This window comes from Sphaeramia orbicularis, chromosome 14 (genome assembly GCF_902148855.1).
Source record: "Sphaeramia orbicularis chromosome 14, fSphaOr1.1, whole genome shotgun sequence".
Classification (NCBI taxonomy): domain Eukaryota; kingdom Metazoa; phylum Chordata; class Actinopteri; order Kurtiformes; family Apogonidae; genus Sphaeramia; species Sphaeramia orbicularis.
The window spans coordinates 3,925,832-3,945,598 of NC_043970.1; the positions used below are offsets into that span (position 1 = coordinate 3,925,832).

The window sequence follows — 19,767 nt, forward strand, 5'->3', positions numbered from 1 at the left end:
TCATTCAAGTTACACAAAATGGAAATCACAGCCACACATCCACACTAATATAAATGAACACAATGAAAACAAGTGTTCAATGAACGCAAACCTCCGCCAAGCACCCCGAGCGGTGTGCATGTGTGGATCGACTATTTCTTTTTAAATTAAACAGTTTCCAGGTTGTTCCATACAGCAGAAAAAGTAGAAGCTTGGTACCAGTCATGTGTATGTCAAATTATATTCAATTCCAATCAATATTTGTTGAGTTACAATGAAAAATGTGTTGTAAATGGGATTTTCAGTGTTAAATTGAAATGTCCACAGAGTCCACATTCCACAGTGGATGTGGACAATTTTGTGCCAGATACAAGATATTGTTCTAAGGTACAGGTGGATCAAATTGGAGACTAATCGGAGTCATTTTGAGTTTTTTATGAATTTTCGAAAATTGGTCAATGATGAGAGATAGGAAAATTGTAGATGTTGTGACCTTGCTGTGACCTTGAACTTTGGCCTACTTGGCCCAAAATTGAATGGGTTGGTCCCAGGGCCTAGGCCTATCTATGGGGAAGATTTGGTAAAGATGGCTGTAATAGTTTTCCCGTAAAGTTGCTAACAAACAAACACACAAACAAACAAACACACAAAGCAAAGTGATCACAACACCTCCTAGCAGAGGTAATCAGTACTAAAACAAACTTAAAACTGATAAGAATTCACCTATAAAACGTCATCATTATTTTAAAAGGTCCTAAAAATATAACAACAATGTTCCTTAAAAGCATGTCAAAGCCGAACCCAATTCAGTCAATTAGAAAAAACATCTTCATTCATTAAAAATAACTTTGAATGTATTTAAACAGACAGGTTCCTTCAGTTTAATGTCCTTCTGTGGGTTGTTCCAGGCAGTGGGAGCAGAATATTCAAAAGCTTTCTTTCCCAGTTCTGTTCTGACTTTTGGAACCCGTAAAGATAACAGGTCCTGGGACTGGAGACTGTAATTATTCAAGTCATTCCAACAGATGGTGACCAGCAAATAGGATGGAAGCAGACCTAGGATACATTTATAGGTAAAAGAATACCAGTGTTTCAATCTGCGTGTAAAAAGATCTGTCCATCCAACTGGAGCGGATAAAAGACAATGATTAGTTCAAGCTCTGAGGCGTGTGATAAACCAGTGATAAACCTGTGATGAACCTGTGAGAAACCTCAGAGCACCAGGATAAACAGTATCAGGTACTGCAGTACTCCATAACACCAGGAACAGTCATCTATCTTTTATTTATTCTGTTCACCTGGACTGAGAGGAAACAGCTGCAGAAGAAGGTGAGTATTTTGAAATTCTGATTTTAGCTCCTGCATTTTTTATCCACCCATGTTATGCACGCAAAAAGTCTCTTAGAGACACCCTAAACCAGTGTTATCAACCTTGTTTGTCTCACGACCCCATTTTAACGTCACAAATTTCTGACGACCCCAGACATTCAAAACTGAGACTTTTTTTTTTTGTTGCTAAAACTAATTTATTTTTGATCATGTAATAGTTTGTAGGGCTGCATGATTTTGGCAAAAAATAAAATCACAATTTTTTCCTCTAAAAACTCGATTTTCGATTTCGATTTCAATTTTTGGGTAAAACTACAAAAGACAACAGAAGTCGGCATGTCATTTTCGTGAGCAGCCCACAATGGAAGCCACTGCTCCGACCTCCAATCTGTATCATGTATCTGTATCACATGATGAACCTACAGAAGTTTTTTTTTCTTCATTATTGAATGAAGTAGAGTATACAAACAATGTCTACAACAAGAAAATAACATAACAAGTTTGCCAGGGGGAATACACTACAATACACTGTCCAAATCAGAGCAAATACTGATGGTTTTTATAGCCTTTTTGGTTCCAGATTTATCGAACAGCTTTAAATGAAGTTCGACATCTTTCAAAAAATAAATAATATTTGGTTTTGTGTTACAGAACTTACATTTGTGAATGACAAATGTAGCAAGTAAGAGGACTAAATAAATTATATTAAAAAAAAAAAGTTTTTTTTTTCCTTTTTGGGGTATCTGGGAATTATGAAAGAGCTGCAGCATCTGAAACTGACCACAATGAACATTTGACAGATAAACAGAACCACAGTGCTTCAGTTTCAGACTCACAGTTTGTCATGTCTTTTATGGATTGTGATTGTCTCTGTCAGCTCACCATATATTTTTTATTAGTAAGTTTTGTTTTTTTTATCAATTACTAGAAGTTTCAGGTGACCCCACATGGGGTCCCGACCTCAAGGTTAAAAAACACTGCCCTAAACCTAACAGAGAATCTGTCATTTTGGTTTTGAATCTGCTATTTCTGCCTTTTCCATCAGTTGTACTATCAACATGGGAAGTCATACTTAACTCCTTTGTGAACTTCATAAAAAGGCTCATCCTGACAACATCTACACAACTGCAAAGAAACACTCAAGTAGTACCTGCTTCATGAAACTGATCATCTGTGTGAAGCTTCACTGTTTGGATTCTGCTGTTGTTACTGTTTCATTTCTATGGACAATCATTTGATACAAAAAAATCATTAAAAGAAGATACCAACCTCCCAATTAATTATCAATAGGGATGTAACAATTACCGGTATAACGATAATCCATGGTAAAATTCCTGACAGTTAGCATTACCGTTTAAATTCTAATTATCATGATAACCGTGTTTGATTACCGTACTTTTCCGGAGAAAACGCCTATGTAAAGATCTGCTTTTATGTCAAATATTTAAGTATAGCTTTAACTTATTACAGTTTTAATTTTATATACCTAATATTTGGAACTAATATTCACTTTTAAAGTTTGTTAAGCATCTTTGTGTTATTTATGCAATAAATTATATACATTTTTCAAACCAGATTTTATATATTTTTTGTGTTTTTTGATCTTTTGTGTTGATATAGTAGGTTAAAGTGAAAAAAATAATACAGATGATATAGATGAAGTTGTGCTGAAAAAAAGATACCAAACACAGGTATAGCAAACATTTGTTTATATAGTATATAAAGGCAAAATCAAAAGGACTGAAAAACGGCCAAAATAGGCTCAGACCACTAAGGGTTAATACTTGAATGTTTCTGCAACAGAAAGTGAATCGTGCCTATTATTTTATTTTATTTTATTTTATTCTTTTTTTTTTTTTTAAAAATACAACTTGGTTAAATTATTTCAGTGTGTGTATAATTACTTTTTGAACATTTTGAGCACAATTTCAACACCGCGATAATAATGATAACCGTGATAATTTTGGTCACAATAACCGTGATATGAAATGTTCGTATCGTTACATCCCTAATTATTCAATAAATACAATCCATCCATTATTATAATCATTGTATGTAGGGTCAAGCACTGCGTAAACAATGTTTGTTCCATCAACAAACAACTGTGTTTTCCAGTTCATCATATGTGACTTTAACAATATGATTATGACCAACAGATTAATATAAACCAGGGGTCTCAAACATGCGGCCCGGGGGCCAAATGTGGCCCACCAAAGGTTCCATGAATTTGCAAAGTGTAAAAATTCCACAGTCAAAGCTGTCAAACTCATTTTAGTTCAGGTTCCACGTACAGACCAATATGATCTACAGTCAAATAATAACAGCAGAAGAACCGACAAAAAAGAATGACTCCATAATTTCTTCTCGCTTTGATGTGAAAAAAATATTATACTAGGTGTAAGTGCCAGATAATATTTTCTTTGTCATATCCGGGGAGGAGTTATGTGAGGGTGGTGCTTATGTCACTGACATAGTAAAATCAGCTGTTTCACCTGTTTGAATGAATGAACTGAGGGGGTGAGGGGGGAAGGTCATACTTCTGCTGACCGCCACCAAAGTATACTGTCCTCTGTGTTTTTTTAAATATTACTGGATTATTTCACTGTTTGTTTTTTACCTTTAATAAACATATGGACATTACTCTGGAGCTCACTTCTCCTTTTTTTATTGTTTAGCAGCGCGTCCGGCAGATAAAGATTTTTTCCCTCACTTAGCTTCTTGGCGACATTGTTTTTTAGAAAAGTCGCCCCAACACTACAGGGTGGTGAAGCAAAATTTACAATATTTTGAGGCAGGGATTGAAAGACAGTGTATGACCAATTAGTTTATTGAAAGTCATGAGAATTTATTTGCCACGAGAAAATGTCCATAATAGAAAATGTTTTTATTCTATGTGTCCTCCTTCTTTCTCAATAACTGCCTTCACACGCTTCCTGAAACTTGCGCAAGTGTTCCTCAAATATTCGGGTGACAACGTCTCCCATTCTTCTTTAATAGTATCTTCCAGACTTTCTGGTAATAGTTTTGCTCATAGTCATTCTCTTCTTTCCATTATAAACAGTCTTTATGGACACTCCAACTATTTTTGAAATCTCCTTTGGTGTGACGAGTGCATTCAGCAAATCACACACTCTTTGACGTTTGCTTTCCTGATTACTCATATGGGCAAAAGTTTCTGAAAAGGTATGGATAATAGTGTTAGGTATGATTATGACATCAATATATGTTTGGTTTCAAAACAATTGACATAGTGCCTGCTGAGAAAAAACAACTAAATGTTCATTGTAAATTTTGCTTCCCCACCCTGTATGTCTATAAATAATGACAACTTCTAATTTTTGTCTTTGTTTTAGTGCAAAAAATAGCTTTAAATTATGAAAATACTTACATTTACAAACTACCCTGTAACAATAAAATGTGAATAACCTGAACAAATATGAACAACCTGAAATGTCTAAAGAAAATTAAGCACAATTTTAACTATTTTCTGCCTGTTACTAAGTATTTAGTGTCTTTGTAGATCCGATCCATAATGCACATGTAGAAATGATAAATTGAGGCATAATATTGTTAAAATTGCACGTATTTTTCTTAAGAAATTTCAGTTTTTTCAGGTTATTCGCATCTTTTTTGTTTGATAAGTTTATAAACGTAAGCATTTTCATAATTTAATGGGGGTTTTTTTTGCACTAAAACAAAGACAAAAAATTTGGAGTTGTCATTATTTATCCGTTATTATGCTATTATTTTACCAGAGATCAAATCGGACCCCTGAAAGAAAAGGAGTTTGAGATCCTTGATATAAGCACGTCCTCGGCCTGCATTGGATTTGTGAAACAAAGGATTTAAAGAACTGACAATAAAGAAGTAAAACGAGGATGAAGATGAAAAGCGACTAAGAACAAGAGGGGAAGGATTAAAAAAGAGGGAGGGACAGCTGGGATGTGAAACAGTAAAAAGAAAGACTACGGATGAAAGAATGAATGAAAGTCAGAAAGAAGCGCAGAAACAAGGAGAGGTGAGAGGAAGGTGAGCGTGAAAGACAAGAGAGAGAGAGAAGAGGAGGAAGAAGAAAGCAGGGAGGAAATCAGAGGGAAGAAAGTAAAGGAAACAAGATGAAGGAGGAGGGAGAAAAACAAAGGAGATGATGGCACAAGGGAAGGAGTGAATATTATTATCATTCATAAACACATACAGTGTACAGAGTGTTACTGCGGCCTCATGTTCTAATGTAAATAGTGGTGATGCAGTGATAATCAGAACAGTGGAAGAGCATCCTGTAGAGGTGGACAGGCCAACAGGAAAACAACTGAAATATAGAGAAACCACACACACATGCAAGTCATGCCAGCCACCACAGAGGATTTAGATAGATAGATAGATAGATAGATAGATAGATAGATAGATAGATAGATAGATAGATAGATAGATAGATAGATAGATAGATAGATAGATAGATAGATGGATGGATGGATGGATGGATGGATGGATGGATGGATGCTCCACTCTAGGTTTATCTAAGGTGTTGTGTTGTGACCTGTGTAAAGTGATGCTCCTCCGTCTCTCTCTCTCTCTCTCTCTCTCCCTCCTTCAGTCCCAGGCTCTGTGGTCGCTAAGGTGCCCGGCAGGCTGTTGTTTCCGCCGCCATGTTCCCGATCAGCCCTCCGCGCACTGGTACCGCTGTCCGTCCGTCCGGACCCAGGCAGCCGTCGGCGTCCGGTGGCATTTAGAGAAGCAGGAGCTGCAGGACCGGAACGGGGAGCGCTCTCTCTCTCTCTCTCTCTCTCTCTCTCTCTCTCTCTCTGCGTGCTGCACTCCAGATCTGCAGCAGCACCAAGTGTCAAAGCTGCAGCAGTGGAACGGTACTTCCGCTCAGAGTATCAAAATAAGAGCGGCCGCAGGGAACTCTGCACCGGACAGATGCAGCGGAGGTACACGGATCTGTATTAGATCAGATTATCTACGGAGAGGATTAAGGCCACTGAAAAAAAAAAAAAAAAAAAAAAGTTAAGGTCCAATATGTTTTTTTTTTTATTATTGTTCTGAGAAAAAAGTCAAAATTCTGAGAAAAAAAAAAGTCTGAATTCTGACTGTTTTTCCTCAGAATTCTGACTTTTTTTTTTTTCTTCTCAGAATTGGAACTGTTTTAAATAATTTTTTAAATTATTGTCCTGAGATTAAAGTCAAAATTCTGAGAGAGAAAAAAGGCTGAATTCTGACTTTTTTCTCAGAGTTCTGACTTTAATCTCAGAATTCTGATTTTTTTAGTTGTTTTTTTTTTTCTCAGAATTGTAACGGTTTTAAATCTTTTTTTTTTTTTTTTTTTTTTTTAATTATTGTCCTGAGATTGAAGTCAAAATTCTGAGAGAAAAAAAAGGCTGAATTCTGACTTTTTTCTCAGAATTTTTTACTTTAATCTCGGAATTTCCTTTGTTTTTTTTTTTTTCTTCTCAGAATTGGAACTGTTTTAAATAATTTTTTAAATTATTGTCCTGAGATTAAAGTCAAAATTCTGAGAGAGAAAAAAGGCTGAATTCTGACTTTTTTCTCAGAGTTCTGACTTTAATCTCAGAATTCTGATTTTTTTAGTTGTTTTTTTTTTTCTCAGAATTGTAACGGTTTTAAATCTTTTTTTTTTTTTTTTTTTTTTTTTTAATTATTGTCCTGAGATTGAAGTCAAAATTCTGAGAGAAAAAAAAGGCTGAATTCTGACTTTTTTCTCAGAATTTTTTACTTTAATCTCGGAATTTCCTTTGTTTTTTTTTTTTTGTTCTCAGAATTGTGACTGTTTTAAATATTTTTTTTTCAAAATCATTGTACTCAGATTAAAGTCAGAATTCTGAGGAAAAATATAAAGTCTGAATTCTGACTTTAATCTCAGAATTCAGTTGTTTTTTTTTCTCTCAGAATTGGAACTGTTTTAAATCTTTTTTTTTTTTTTTTAATTATTGTTATTGTCCAGAGATTAAAGGCAAAATTCTGAGAGAAAAAAAAGGCTGAATTCTGACTTTTTTCTCAGAGTTCTGACTTTAATCTCGGAATTTCCTTTTTTTTTTCTCAGAATTGTAACTGTTTTAATTTTTTTTTTTTTTTTCAAAATTATTGTTCTGAGATTAAAGTCAGAATTCTGAGGGGAAAAAAACAGTCTGAATTCTAACTTTTTTCCTCAGAATTCTGACTTTAATCTCAGAATTCTGATTTTTTTTTTTTCTCTCAGAATTGTAACTGTTTTAAATCATTTTTTAAATTATTGTCCTGAGATTGAAGTCAGAATTCTGAGAGAAAAAAAAGGCTGAATTCTGAGTTTTTTCCTCAGAATTTTGACTTTAATCTCGGAATTTCCTTTTTTTTTTTGTTCTCAGAATTGTAACTGTTTTAAATATTTTTTTTCAAAATTATTGTTCTGAGATTAAAGTCAGAATTTTGAGGAAAAATATAAAGTCTGAATTCTGACTTTAATCTCAGAATTCAGTTTTTTTGTTTTTTTGTTTTTTTCTCTCAGAATTGGAACTGTTTTAAATCTTTTTTTTTTTTGGAATTATTGTCCTGAGATTAAAGTCAAAATTCTGAGAGAAAAAAAAGGCTCAATTCTGACTTTTTTCTCAGAGTTCTGACTTTAATCTCGGAATTTCCTTTTTTTTTCTCTCAGAATTGTAACTGTTTTAAATATTTTTTTCAAAATTATTGTTCTGAGATTAAAGTCAGAATTCTGAGGGGAAAAAAACAGTCTGAATTCTGACTTTTTTCCTCAGAATTCTGACTTTAATCTCAGAATTCTGATTTTTTTTTTTTTTTTCCTCAGAACTGTAACTGTTTTAAATCATTTTTAAAATTATTGTCCTGAGATTGAAGTTAGAACTCTGAGAGAAAAAAAGGCTGAATTTTGACTTTTTTCTCAGAATTCTGACTTTAATCTTGGAATTTCCTTTTTTTTTCCTCAGAATTGTAATTGTTTAAAATATTTTTTCAAAATTATTGTTCTGAGATTAAAGTCAGAATTCTGAGGAAAAAAAAAAGTCTGAATTCTGACTTTTTTCTCAGAATTCTGACTTTTTTCTCAGAATAATAAAAAATATATATATATAGGACCTTAATTCATTGATTTTTTTTTTTTTTTTTTTTTTTTCCAGTGACCCTAATCCTCTTCCGTAGATTACCTGCAGTGTCAGGGAAGGTGAGTTGAAAGTATTCACATCTACTAATTAGCTAACGTACTTAGGAAAACAAAGGTGCTGTATTAGCCTCATATGTGCAGTGTTGGGTATAAAAAGTTTAACATTTGTTTTTTTCTTGCCAAGTGGTTAAGAAATTCTGGAAATATGTGGATAACTGGTTACAAAATAAACTTAGAAATCTTAAACAATTTATAATTCAAGATACCATGTTATATAAAAATAATTTGAACAGAGATACATCACTTTTGATTAACATCATTCTTATTATGGGTAAATACCACATACGATAAAACAATTGGAAAAACAAACTGCCAAACTTAAACTGTCTTAAAGACGAACTAAAAGTATTGTTCTCCTCGATGAATCTGTTAAGAAACTTCCATCCGACTGTGTAAACAATTTGTGAAGCTGCTGAAATGTATTTATTATTTTAATGCCTGTTTTTTCACGTTTCATCATCATTAATTTTGTATTATTATTTTAATGCCTTGAGTTTTTTGTAAATGCTGATGTATGTAGGGCCTTGTCATTTCCTGTTGTCTCTACTGGAATTTTTTTTTTGCAACAATAATAAAAAGCAAAACAACAAAACTCAGCAGCTACAAGCCATAGTTTGGGTTGGCTAAATGAACAATAGGCTACTTTATATGTACAAAAAAAAAGAAGAAGAATGCAGTTGGAAAGGTAGGCCTACATGTTAAGGCAAGCATTAATATAGACCGTGAATGAATATTACTTTGAAAGGATGGATATCAGCCATAGGAGACATTCAACTACAGTGAAGTTGTTCCACAGAGAAAGAGTAGAGAAACTAAAACTACTGTCAAAATGTAGGTCAAACATTTTTCTTAATCAACTTATTAACCCTTTCATGCATGAATTGTGAGAACCTTAGTCAAGATTTTTTTCTTCAGTGTTTTTATTCCTCCTTAGGCATGAAATAAACAATGCAATCAAGTTTTTTTTTTTCCTACAGAATTACAAAAATATCCATGCATTTAATTTTTGAAGTAAAGAAACATATGTTTAAAACCCAATATCAGAAAGTGATATGAAAACAATAAAATAAAAACATTTTTAATGCTGCTAATCTGATGTCGTCTCACATTTTAACATATTCTAATGTTAGTAATTACTCACTTCATGGAGATAATATGCAAAAAAAAAACTTCTTATCTTACAAACAACAATTGATTTGCACTTAAACATGTTAGTGCAGATCAGGTTTATCTAGAACAGCAAAGTTACAGTAATGGTCTGAATGTCAGTGTATGGGATGGTGTGTAAGTGTTCACTGTGTTGGCTGATATGGAACTAAAATAACAAAACCCATGAATATACAGGGTGGGGAAGCAAAATTTACAATATTCTGAGGCAGGATTGAAAGACAGTGTATCACCAGTTAGTTTATTGAAAGTCATGAGAATTTATTTGCCACAAGAAAATGTACATAATAGAAAATGTTTTTATTCTATGTGTCCTCCTTCTTTCTCAATAACTGCCTTCACACGCTTCCTGAAACTTGCGCAAGTGTTCTTCAAATATTGGGGTGACAACTTCTCCCATTCTTCTTTAATAGTATCTTCCAGACTTTCTCGTAATAGTTTTGCTCATAGTCATTCTCTTCTTTCCATTCTAAACAGTCTTTATGGACACTCCAACTATTTTTGAAATCTCCTTTGGTGTGACGAGTGCATTCAGCAAATCACACACTCTGACGTTTGCTTTCCTGATTACTCATATGGGCAAAAGTTTCTGAAAAGGTATGGATAATAGTGTTAGGTATGATTATGACATCAATATATGTTTGGTTTCAAAACAATTGACGTAGTGCCTGTTGAGAAAAAACAACTAAATGTTCATTGTAAATTTTGCTTCCCCACCCTGTACAAGAGAACAGCTGGAGAAGAACTGTCCACTGGAGTGGCCTATGCATGAAAGGGTTAATGACAAGGACAGTAATAATCGTGATTACGTGTGAAATGTAGAAAATACAGTATCATTTTCTACTGCTATGGAAACCACTTCAGCATTGAAACTTTTTGCTCATAGCTACATTTTATTTTGGAGGAACAGCAGACTTCCGGTCCTGTCCTGCTGTACTCTGTGTAACTTGACAGACTCTCTGCAGCAGTGCCAACAAACAGCGCAGAGAAGCAGAGAAGAGCGGATGAAGACTCACGCAACTGACACTAATCCTAAAGGACACATGATTTCCCTCTACCCTGAATAGTTCGGATTGTATATCTTGTATATCTTCATTGACACTGCCACGCCTTTATTCTTAAAATAAGACGAAAAAATTGCTTACCGTAGATAAATAATTACGATTCAGTGGAAGGTTATAGAAATAGAAATAAACCCATATAAATATATCCATATAAATTCAGGAGGCATTGTTGTTCAATTAGCTTTATTTCAATGACAATATAATAATAATAAATACTAACCTTTTAAATGCTCATTATTTTGCACGTATTTTCAGACCTCCCTTGAGATGAAACGCTTTTAATATGAACTGTTTAGTGTATTAATGTTAATTTTCGGTATTTGAGTGGACTCTTTCAGACATAAGACAGTCAAACAGCTGATATGCATTTGTACATGTAGTCCATTTAGAAATAAGCGGATATTCCTGCCGGTTTGTTTAGCTAGCAGGTCCTCTGCTAACCACAGCTAGCATAAGCTGTCTGTGTCAGGTTTGTGTTTTTAACTTTGCTTTCGTTGTGGTTACAATTTAGTGATTCGTTGTTCAGAACATAAAGCAACAATATAAACGGTATTACAGTTTAAACCCTATTGACATGTACTTAACGGAAATGTGATTCCATCGTTACCGGACAGACCTCGTGGCGCAACGGTAGCGCGTCTGACTCCAGATCAGAAGGTTGCGTGTTCAAATCACGTCGGGGTCATTTCTTTCTTTTCCTTTTCTTATTTTACTTTTCAGTTTACTATAATAAAATTTCAATGGGCCACTGAGGTCCAGAAATAATGACTGTGAAAATATCAATAGCCTTTCAATGCATTTGTAAAACTAAACCAAAGTCAGGGCCGGATTAACACTTCATTGTACCCTGGGCAACAATATTGAAGGGCCCCATCATCACAACCCCAGGATCCCTATAATCTGGCAAAATACAGAATAAATTCCAGGAATATATGTAAATATACCCCATACTTCAATATCTAACTAGAAGCACTCGGAGAGCGCAGACCTCCGCCAAGGCTGATCAGTGCCCCCCCCCGTGGGCCCCCCCACCCCCGATCACCACCAAAATTTAATCATTTCTTCCTTATCCCATTTCCAACAAACCCTGAAAATTTCATCCAAATCTGTCCATAACTTTTTGAGTTATGTTGCACACTAACGAATAGACAAACAAACAGACAAACAAACAAACCCTGGCAAAAACATAACCTCCTTGGCGGAGGTAACTATCGTCAAATGTATTTTGATGTACAAATATGTAAATGCTCGTAGAACTACAAGTGCACCACTATAGCCTCTTGTCAAGGCCACTCACTTGCATATGATATGAAAACAAAACACATTAGAATCAGTATAATCTAAAATTGATCCACTACATTAGAAAGAGAGGGAAGTGTCCTCCATTTTCACAACAAATAAATAAGAAACCATTTCCAAAGTATCCAGTATTTATTTAAGAACACTTTTTGCAACACAAATGTATTGAATGGTCAGAAAAAGCCCACAGACAAAACACAAACATAATCTGACAGAATCAGATATGAATTTTAAACAGAAATCCCCTTGTCACCTCAGAATTCAACAAGAGAGTTAAAGGAAGTGCAATGTAAACATCTTGAAATCTGCTTTCTCTCAACAATAAACATATTTCAACATTTTCATGGAGCCACCACAAGGAAAAAATAAATATAATGCAGTATAATCTGCTAAAATAAACATTTTGGTCCCAGTTTAACTTTTAAACAGAAAAACACATCACAATTCAAGGCATGTCAAGGCAAGGGTTAAACATTTTAATACTAAATACAACATACACTAAATACTATAAACATCTGGAAAACTGTCTTTAAAACTGTTTTTAATGTCCCTCTCCTTTTTTAAATTTCATTTGGCGCTCCCACTTAGCTGCTTCTCCATGTTTGCAATGTTTTGATTCGTGTACGTCGCGTATGTCGCGTAGTTCTTGACGTCTCACATCCCGCTCAGTGCACGCACGTTGATTTGCGCCACCGCTGATTCGCTTTTTGGACTGACCAATGAGGAGAGGGTCTCAGCTCACGGTCACAGACAGCAGGAGCAGGGTTTCTGTGCAGTGCAATGGCTCCGGGCAGCGGACAGTTTCATTTATAAGCAAAAGATAACCAGATATTTTCGTTATGCCCGAGCTACCCAGGACCCTTCAGAGGTCGCGGGCACCTGGGCAATTGCCCAGCTGCCGATATGGTTAATCTGGGCTTGACCAAAGTAAATGATCATGATGAAATGTGCTGATAAATAAAAGGATCATTGAACAGACATGAAGCTACGGCTGGGATGGAATAGAAGTAAGGACCATGTAATGGGATTACAGATATCACTCAATTACACTGGGGAACACAATTTTTGTTGAGTTAGGTCTGACAGCTGGGTTTAAGTAATTTTTGGGTGCGGAATCCAAAAGTGATCTCAGTTTTTCTCTATCACGTCAAGTTTTTGAACTATAGGATCCCAGTTTTCTTAAAAAATATGAAAAATACTGTACTTAACAGATATGTGCTTGTTTTATAAAAATGTTCAAATATTGACATACAATGAAATATCAAATCCCCTACGAACTGAATCCTCGTGAATTTCAAAATCTGCATCATTGCTGTCACTGCGTTCTTCAACATCACTTAGATCTTCTAGAGGAGGTAGTTGTTCGAAAACTGGCACTGGAATTTCAGCTGAACGAGGCATTGGTCTTATAGCTGACGGTAGATTAGGATATTCTATTTTACTTTTATTTTTCTTGTTAAATCCTGATGTTTTCACTAAACAAAAGTAACAGTCTGTGCAATCTTTTTGCTCTGGCCAAACCATGGGGATACCAAATGCCAACTGCTTGTACACTTTGTGAGGGGTCCATGGCTTGTCTTGATCACCGAGTTTTACTTTAAAATATGCAAAATATGCTTGTTTGACAAATGCACTGATGTTTGCCCTCTGACTTGGAATGGTGAAACTACCACAAATATAGCAAAAGGAGTCAGGGTTGTTTAGGCATTTACGACGAGAAGTAGCAGGAGCAGACATGATCTGGAACAAAGGAAATATATACCTATGGAAATAAAACACTAAGATGGAATAGTTACAAGCTTTGAAAACTAAAAAAACAGCATAAAACGAAATAGAACTTACAACGGTATGCCCATGGTTACAAGGTTAAGAGAAAAGCCAGCACAAATCCTCTTAATTCCTACTATGCTTGCTTTCTGTTTGCAGATACTGACAGTACTGACCAGTTGGGAGCTGCACACACCTCTCACCGCACTGTCTCAATTGTGACTGCACAAACAAGTTGCCACGTAGCTGTAGATGAGTCCAATCGTAATCAGCTGGCAAGTCTTACTATAGCTAATCAGTGGAATTTTGCTTATCTGGAGGTTAAGCTGTGGAGGAAAAACTTGACGTGCTAGTAAAAAACTGACTGCAGTTTTGGAATCAGCATGCCAGTTTTAGTTTAAAGCAGCATAAAAATCTAACTCAACAAAAAATTTTTTTCAAATTGTTCCCCAGTGTTATTAACCCTCCGGTATCTGGGTGCACTTTTTAGGCACACTTTGCACTTCGTGTTAAAAAACTTCAATATTATTTTTCACAATTTATATAAGGTTAGAATTCAAAAGTTGTTCATTTTTGTATGATCTTTAACCCTTTCATGCATGAATTATGAGAACCTTAATCAAGATTTTTTTCCTAAGTGTTTTTATTCCTCTTTAGGCATGAAAAAAACAATGTGATGGAAATTTTTTATGAACCTGGTTTTTATGGAGTTACAAAAATGTCCATTCAGTTGAACACCGTGTGTTTATTTTTTGAAGGAAAGCAACATGTATCTAAAATGCAATATCAGAAAGTGATATACTGTGTGAAAACGATTAAATATTATTTTAATGCAGCTAATCTGATGTTTTCTCACATTTTAGCATACTTTAAAACCAGTTATTACTCACTTCATGGAGATAATGTGAAAAAAAACTTTTTGTTTCAGAAAACTGTTAATTATAGTCTAATAACAACTAACAATTGATTTTCTCTCAAACATGTTACTGCAGATCAGGTTTATCAAGAACAGCAAAGTTTACTGATATGCAAATAAAACAACAAAACCCATGAATATACAAAAGAACAGCTGTAGAATAACTGTCCACTGTAGTGACCACTATCCATGAAAGGGTTAAAATTCTGGCACCAACAAAAATTTCCACATTGTAAACGAAAGAAAATTACAAGACTCGCATCTGTCTCCCAAGTGTGCCAAAAACGCACTATTTCTTCCATTATAACCACTGTTTTTGATCCCAAAGCCATTACGGCATAAATCATGCTTTTACTGGTATCTGGGCTTCATTTGAGAGGTGAGGGTCTAAATTCATTTATTAACCTGTTAAACCCTGACCATATGTTCAGGGGAAAAACGCCTAAAAAGACATACCCAAAAGAATTACTTATAATACTTATAATAATAAGGTTCATATGGATGTTCTTGGTGTCTATGGACATTTATAGACCTCACAGAATATATTCCCATTGTCTAAAATATTGTATCTATTACTATGCCTCAGTAAACTGCAACAAACTAAAACAGAAATTAGAATTTTTTTAGCCTCGCCTGTTTTTTTTTTGTTTTTTTTCGGCTGGATTGACGATGATATGCATAAATTAATTGTTCGTGTCGGATATTTTTAATAATGTATATTTCACTCCACAAAGATTAAAAATCATGTTTGAACATTAAAGTTTGCACTAAAATACACTTTTGATGTACTTTTATTAACATTAGCGTCTAAACTTTGAACAAAAGTTGAAAAAAACATCCACTGTCCTGATTAATTATATTTTTATAGTAGATGAATATTAATATAATTTTTTCGGTAGGGCTGATAGGGCTAAAGGGGTTTTAACATTGTTAATGTTGCTGTTAATCACTGACATATGCCAGGCTGCAAAAATCAAATAATATGTAATCCAATTTTTATGTAGTATTTTGAAAAACAAAACAAAAACATTAGGGCTGGGCAAATTAACGCGTTATTACTGCGTTAACGCATTCGTTAAATAACGCCGACAATTTTTTTTTTCTCCCGTTAATGCCGTTTTATTATTGTTAGTTCATTTATACATACGGACTCTTATTTTGAAACTCATTCTTTTATTTTGGCGCTCCACACGCACCAAGCGCCGAGAGGAGAAAAGAGCGAACTTTCATCATCATCACCACTTCAATCATTCTGTTGTTTGCTAAATAATTTCACATGCAAACGTGCCGTTACAAACATTTTTATGACATTATTTTGGATGTGTTTATTACAATGTGTTATTAACATGTTTAAGCTAATTTGTTTATGCTAGCAGTCGGAGGTGGGTTGCTAATTCTTTATGCAGGCTCATGTTAAGTTTATGTAAATTCATTGGTTGTGTTTAGGTAGAATATGCCAGTCTTTGAACTAACCTTTACTCATTTACGATGTGAATGTTGTATCAGCAGTCAATTTAAGTTTATAATAATTACATCTATGCATTCTCCGTGAATATGCATATCATTAATAGACATAAATAATTGAATTATTTTGTCTTTATTTTATAGTTTCGCTGTCAATCTGCATGATGTCAAGTATGTACATTAAAGCTGCAAACTTTAAAGAGGACATATCTTGCATCGTCAGTTCAGAGTTTAGCTTGCTGTCTAGCTCAGACTAAGTACAGACGTCTTAGCGAGGACAGTACAATATTCTAACTCCTATTCTTCTGCCGCTGCTTGTGTGCGTGTAGCGATTAGCTCAGCAGATAGACAACAGGTTTCCCAAGAAAAGCCAGACTCCCAAAACTTCTGTCCAAATCTTTTACTGTAGACTCACTGTAAAACTGACACATACAAACAAAATATGTCTCAGTTCTGTTCATTGCCTTAGTGCATTTACATGGCATTATACATTTAAATGAATGGGAAAAAGATCACTAGCTTGATGCTAACTTCAATGGGGACATCCATAGACACGCTAACGATTAGCATTTACAGATTAATTTAAGATTTACAACGTGTTTTTATCCAGCAACAAAGGTTCACATCAGAGATATTTTATACTATTCATTCTCACAACAACTGAACATAAAATACTCACAGGCAAACGTTTTTGGGGCCATACAAACAGAGTGAAAGAAACGTGTCTGTTAGTTCCTTCTTATGTCCAAACTGACTACGGGAACACTGCAAGGACAAAACATACATTAGTGCAACTTATTCCGACCACTAGAGGGCCCCCTTTGCTTGCTTTGAACAACTGAACATCACATATTATTGGGCTTATTAGTATTAGTACTTATTAGTGGGACTAAGACTCCTGTCAATCACTCACAAGCGGAAATAAACTGGTGTGGACATAAACATGGAGAAAAACTACTGGTCTTTTCCATGGACATTTTCATTGTAAATGTCTTCAGATGGTGGGGGTGAGAAGGACACAGTTGTTTGGAAGCACTGCAATGTGGAATTATTTTTTATCACCGGAGTACTTCCTGTCTGAAATATCACCTAAAGGCAATACATGCTATTGATGCTGGCAACCCCCCCCCCCCACACACACACACACACACAATATAACTATGCGATTAATCGCAGAAATCCACACGATTAATTGCTGCACAGCATTAAAAAACATATTTTGTGTTTTTTGCATCAAAAAATGTCATCATGATCAAAAGAGATCGTTTAAAGGGTTAAAAAAAAGTAAAATGAATGATTATTTGATATGTATGTTTAGGGCTGACCTTGATTTACAAAAATAAAATTAAATTAGAGCTGAAAAATAAATCAATATATAATATTTAATAGTTTGATTTAAAGGTGTGCCTTTTTGGCACACTTGGTGACAGATGCTAGTAGTTTTGATCATTTGACCTAGCGCCAAAAATAATCATGCAAATGAACCGATGTTGCTGTTAATCATTGACATACGCCAGGATGAAAAATCAAATAATATATAATCCATGTTTTATGTAGTATATGAAAAAAAAAAAAATTGTGTGTTTTTTTGCATTCAAAAAAATGGTTTACATTAAAAACACGGCATTTAAAGGGTTAAAAATGTGACAATTATTGAGTATTTGGTATTTTTATTCACGGTTCAAGTTGATGAAATAGAAAAAAGTGTAAAAGAATTTAAAGCAAACTGTATGAAATTTTTTTTTTTACATTATTCCACAGGTGTGCAAAAATGGCGCACTTGGTGCTTAGTAAGGGCCTTGTTGGACGGGATACCGGAGGGTTAATGTATCATGACATTCTTGTCCCAAATGATCCTCAAATCAACAGTTTTTGCTTTTCAGTATAATCACAAATCACCTATAAGATAAGTGAACCTTTAAAATAAACACACTTACTGCAGCTGTGTTTGGTGTTCCTCTAGGACTGTATGAGTGTTTACAGAAACTTAAAATAAGCATGAACACAGAAAGCCTGTATTCCTGTATTCAGCTTTTTGCCTTTAACATCCTCAGCCTCATTTCTAAATGTGTTTCTGGTTATTGACATCAGGCTGTTGTGGCCATCTCACTTTTAATAGACAGACCTACTTTCTTTGTAGCCTACTTCTGTCCAGGTTATCCAAAAAAAAAAAAAAAACAGAAACCTTTGCTTTTACAGAACTATTTTCTTTTAGGCCTGAGGAGGAGGACCTATTTAATCCTAATACAGCCTTATTAAGAAGAATATGAAAGTGAACAATTAAGCCCAGATTCTTGATGTTCTATACATTCTGTATAAATGGTTAACATCTGCCTTATTTCATTACATGGGAGTAACTGATATGTTAAAAACAATGCATCAGAAAGTCAACCTCAACATTTTGTTTTGTATTTATATAGATTTATTCAGCAAATAAATAAAAACAAAACCTGTGGATCATATTATTGTAAACAGAAGCATATATTTGGAAAAAAATTACTCTTTTCCGAGCTGTACTTGACACTGTGACACTTATTCTTAGCTTTTTTTCTCACTTTGAAAAAACAAAAACAAAAACACAACTAACAGAAAGATAAAACTAAAGTAAACCATGGAGAAAGGTGTGACTCTATCTGAGAATATATATATTTTTTCACAGATATAAAGTCACAACCATTAGCTTAATTTGAGCAATAGATTGAAGCTAAAATATTTTTAAAACATGCAAAAAAAAAACAACAAAACAAAACACATAATTGATATAAACTCCCCAGACATCATTTGTAACTCCTCTGAAGACAAAAATTTCTTGACACAAGAGCAAGTCATTTCATTATATACATCATCTATCAATATAACTATCAATTAATAACTAGTATTTATATGTTGTTGTTTTTATTTATTATCAGTATATCACCCATATTCGTGTATTTTGTTTGGTGTGCTAACAATATTTATCTTGTTTGTTTATTGTTTGTGTTGTCTGTGATTTCACCAGTCATGCACAGGGGTGTAAGAAAATATCGGTTCTGCAATATATCGTGATATTTCGTTTCATGATACCGTGTCGATGTTAAAAAGTACTGCATCAATAATTTTAGGTATTTATTCAAATGCAGATATTGTGGAGGTTCATTTTTGTTTTTGTTTATATTTTATTTGTTATTGTTTAACACTATTTTATTAAATAAAGGTTATTTGAAGCATCCTAAAAGCACCTTTTACTGTCTGAGAGGCAGATGTTAGTTCCTTTGTTGGGATTGCACAAAAATAATGTCATAATGTTAGTTATGAACTAATAGAATATGAACATTTGAACAGGATCTTAAACTGTAATGTTTGTAAACCATAATTTAAGTTTGAACAGAGGAAAATGTTGTGATTTAACATTAGATCCTGTTGTGATAAAAAAAAAAAAAAAAAAAGTGTTTAGTATTTGTGCATATTTCGGGTGTAATTCAATTCTTTAAGGAAATAATCATTTAAAAAAAAGAAACAAACAAAAAAATGCCTTTTTAACAGTATCATGATATATTGTGATATATTGTATTGTGATCCTAGTATTGTGATTTGTATCGTATCGCCAGATTCTTGCCAGTACACACCCC

The 19,767-nt window shown here is 34.1% G+C and overlaps 1 protein-coding gene and 1 non-coding gene across 2 annotated transcripts in view; one reads left to right on the forward strand and one right to left on the reverse strand.

Moving 5' to 3' along the window:
- Positions 1 to 6,133, reverse strand: part of st6gal1 (ST6 beta-galactosamide alpha-2,6-sialyltranferase 1) — a 60,137-nt gene extending 54,004 nt beyond the window's left edge. Inside the window, exon 1 of the mRNA XM_030154203.1 lies at positions 5,846 to 6,133. The gene's annotated coding sequence lies outside the window, so the exon portion shown is untranslated. The remainder of the gene's footprint in view (positions 1 to 5,845) is intronic.
- Positions 6,134 to 11,326: 5,193 nt separating this feature from the next.
- Positions 11,327 to 11,398, forward strand: trnaw-cca (transfer RNA tryptophan (anticodon CCA)). Its single transcript has one exon. It is a non-coding gene; the product is annotated as a tRNA-Trp (tRNA).
- Positions 11,399 to 19,767: the final 8,369 nt, after the last annotated feature.